The following is a 4342-nucleotide window of genomic DNA, read 5'->3' on the forward strand; positions in this document are numbered from 1 at the left end:
TTAATGGAGGTAGGCCAGTTAGCCAGATCTACATTTTTTTCAAATCAACCAATTAGTCTTTGCCCTTTAAGTCTTTTCTCTTGTAAAACTGCAAAAATACAGTTTGAAACCAATTCTGATCAATCAGAATTCGCACTTATCTGTGGCCTGTCCAAGTTTTCTAGTGCAGTGTCTTCTTCATCTCTTCGTGGTGCGCCGAGCCGCAATGGGCTCATTACTGCCCCCGAGGCCGGAGGCCAGTTCGTCTTCAAGGATGAAGACAAATGTACATCAAGTTACCTGCATCACATCCATTTAAGGGCAGAATGTTGCCAATTCTGGTTTTTCTATGGGGCCATCCAGGAATGTCTCCCACGCAGTGATTGAAATGGTCCCAAACTGGGCTAAATTCTTCCATTGCCTCATGGAAAACAAGAGTGAACCCAGAAAAGTGAAAGTCCCACGGTTCAGTGGATTCTTCTGTATTTCAGTTTTGTTCTAAATGAATGTTAACAACCTGCACTAACATCGGATGTATTGATGAATCACTGTGTTTACAGCACATATCTTTCCATCTTTGCAGACTGGAGTTTGGAGACATCATCACTGATACTTCAGTGTTTAAAATAAGGTGAGTAATCAGCGTTTCACACAGAATCCGACACTTGTCGGGATGTAAAAGTTTTTACCATCAAGTAACCGTATCTTTCCGCTGAAACTCAAGATACTGATATTCTTTTGTGGAGTTCTTTTGTAGCTCACTTAAGGAAAGTCGGTCTACAACATCTGTAAAGTGGTTGAGAAACTTTTAGACACATCACTGTATTTAAAGCAGCACTTATCAATATTTTTATATTAACAATGGATCAAATGTGTATGAGTAATGTCAAAGGGGTCGTAGTGACAAACCCACTGCAGATTATCACCCAAATGCAGTTCCCCTCACCTCTGCGGAGCACTGCAGCTTCTTTCAGCTCGTTGTCTTGGTTTTACTGCCTGCAACTTCTACTGTCTTGGTTCCCTCTCACCGCTCTTATCAAACTGATTTCCAGCAGCAGGCAGCTGTTTTCAGCAAAAAAGCTGTAAAAAGTCACACTCCCCTACCTGCTCAGCCGCAAATAGCAGCTGGTCACAGTCAGAGACCAGGTGGTGAACATAGCGGAGCATTCAACAGCTAAAGAGCCAGATGTTTCCCTCAGGAGCTGGTGGAGACCAAAACCAGAGCAAAAAGAAGAGGGAATACTGGACTTAGATTCATCAAGTGGAGACAAACACCACAAAAAATGGGTATGACTGGATAAGACTGTTTGGCAATATGTTTGGCATTTACTTAATGCACTGATAATGTGTCACGTTTGTTATATTTACAGCTTGTTCCGCTGCCACCCAGAGGCAAAAAAAAATTTAAAAAATGAAGATTAGTCTAACCTTAACACATATTTCAAGAGTAAAGGACACATTATAAATCACAATAATATTACTGAGTCAGAAAAAATAAGCCCATGCCCATGAAAACGTACTTTTATTTATTTATTGCATTTCTATATTTTTTTCAAGTTACTTCTACTGGTGTGTTTCTCCAGGGTATTTTGGTGCATCGTTTTTTGATTACTTTTGCACTGATTACTATATTTTCATGGACCATGTGTGCAGTCTCTACCACACACACTTTCTGACTACAAGTACATCCTGCAGTTGGCAGCACGTCCAGCTCTGCAGTGCACACTCAGCTAAAGCTTTTCTCTCTTTATCACTCACAGTATTAGGCATATTTATTAATAATACAATATATACAACAAGTCCAATTTATATAATGTTACCCATCATTTTGTTTCCCGTGTAAAGCCTTTATTAAGTTTACAGTTGACCTTGAAGTGTCGTCATCCTTCTTTTTCAGAAAAACCCACGAGCACAGTTTCCAATAAGAGTCGTTACAATACCTCAGAAAAGAAATCTCAGAATAAGGTTCAACCTGTCTTCAGGGACGGGAAACAATGAATTCGTTTTTTTTAAAACTGCTGTTTCCAAGGTCAAGAATGAACATTTAAGCTCAATCAAGCAAAACATTCAGACCGAGACGCAAAGAAGATTTTTTTCAGCAACTTTTCCATGTTGTTCCCGCCTTTAAGCGCTACACAAAACAACCTTGTAACACAGAACTGGAAAGTAGCATGAGCCGTGGTCAGTACTTTTATATCACCGTGGAAACCCAACCATGAGATGCTGAGAACATCCGGTTGCCGTGGTGATAAAAGTGTCATCTTCAGCTCGCCACCATCCCCAAGATTAAGGCACCAGGATGGCAACACAGACGCACAAGAGCTCGGCTCATTGGAAAAATGTTACATCCGTGAAAAGTGAGCAGGATGTTCTGGTTTGGGTTTTTAACTTCACTCTCTCCTAAACCCAAACAATTTTTCACAGTGGACAAAAAAAAAATCTTTTTTTGAGCCTTTCTGCCTCTATTTAGAGTGAAGATAATATTTTCACTCTCTCAGGGAGTTGAGACAAATCATTTTCTCATATGTTTCTCTTCTGTTGTAACCCCCTTGCTCAGAAAAGACCTTCATGCTTGTTTACAACTTTGAAAAGCAATCATTGACCAGTCATTGATTTCAAGTAACACCTAACTGAATATCAACAAGGCCTGAAACCGTCCCTTGCTTTTAAATCATGTTTCCATTACACAACATCTTACAAAACCCCTCTTAACCTTGTTCTTATTGTTATAATTGATTAAAATCTGGAGCAGACAACGGGAGCAGATATTCAAGCTGCTGAGGGTTAGCAGTGTAATTCATGACCCATTTCCTCACAAATAATGTGATTGTGTTCATTCTAATTAACATAAATTCAATCAAATCCTGCTTTTACCAACAGAAATGATTTAGAATCTAACCTAAGAGCTTATTTTAAAGAATAGCAGATCACACAATGTGACTTCTGTTGTGCTGAAGAAATTATGAATGTGGAAATGTGCACGATGCTGAAATGATCACGTGAGCTCTTACAAGCCTGTATTGGCTATTATTTGATGCTCTATCATTATCTGAATACCGGCTCTTCATGGAGAATTTTAACAGTATTTTAATTTAAGCTTCTTGAAACTCAAATTCTCTTTCAAGGACAAGTGTCATTTAATTCAGCTCAGTGTGAAACAATCACATCTTAAGTTTACAACTTGGAGTTATCCAACCTGTGTATGTGTCAACTATATCATTAAACCTGAATTATTTATTGGCTGCTCTGGGGCAGCAGAAACAAGCTGGAAACTTGGCATTTTATGACGTATTATTCATTACCTTTAAGTTGATAGGGAGTATGTGTGTGTGTGTGTGTGGGAGTATTAGGAAACAGTTGCTCTCTTTTAGCTCTTTTTTTGGTCTCTATCAGCTCCTCAGGGAAATATCCGGCTCTTAAAAGCTCCTCTACACTGTGCGATTTTAAGCTGAGATGAAAATTGACAACCGTGGTAAAATCTTAAGTTTGTCGGTCCAAAAGAGGGGTCCAGGATCTCACTGTGGAACACGTCCACCGAAGGCCGACGGCCCGCAACAAAACTCCTGACAGTAGTGTCGGAAATTTAGGAGCACGTTCTCACAGTTTGGCTGCTTCTCCGCAGGGGCCATTTTTTTTTATGACGTTTAAGAAAAAAGAAAAACACACACAAATCAAAACAGTGCAGGTCAAACAAAAAGACACGTTTGTGGGCAAAGAAACTCCAAAATTCTCTGTAGAGCTGAGGTGAACGGCAGAGTCAGGCGATGAACCAGTCATTTGAGCCGTTCTTGATTTAAAGACAGTGGTTAGAGCAGCTTCAACACGGAGTGAAAATACTCCGTTTCTTTTCCATCAAGATCTGCCGCTGTTACATCAGACTGTCGTCAAGTTGGGTAAATGAAAACCAAACACAGTCTGGACCGTCAGGCTCAGTAACAGGCGCTCTGCTGCCGGGCAACAAATACACACGCCTCTCCTCAAATGTGTGTGTTTCTCCACAAACACGAAGGTCACATATTCCCGAGGAGCTTTCAAGTGTTTGTCCCGTAGAAAATGCTCCGGTGCTCATTAGGATGCACGTGATCTGGATGCTCCCAGCTCCACTGACGTGTCTTCTGCACGGCGGTAAAGAAAAAAGAGCAGCTCTTCCCGCCGTCTGTTCAGTTAATTATTCAAACACAAGCTCTTATGTGGTAATAAACGATTAACTCTGTATCTACACTGGGGAAAAAAAATGAATTTGCAGAATGTCAGATTGAATATCAGATGACAAAAGAGGCTCGATGTTCAGCTCCATCTGTTATTTTTCATGTCAGTGAACCAGTGTGTAAATGTCATCAACAGAACAAATGACGACTCCAGC

The sequence above is a fragment of the Xiphias gladius genome, chromosome 9 (assembly GCF_016859285.1).
Source record: "Xiphias gladius isolate SHS-SW01 ecotype Sanya breed wild chromosome 9, ASM1685928v1, whole genome shotgun sequence".
Classification (NCBI taxonomy): Eukaryota; Metazoa; Chordata; class Actinopteri; order Istiophoriformes; family Xiphiidae; genus Xiphias; species Xiphias gladius.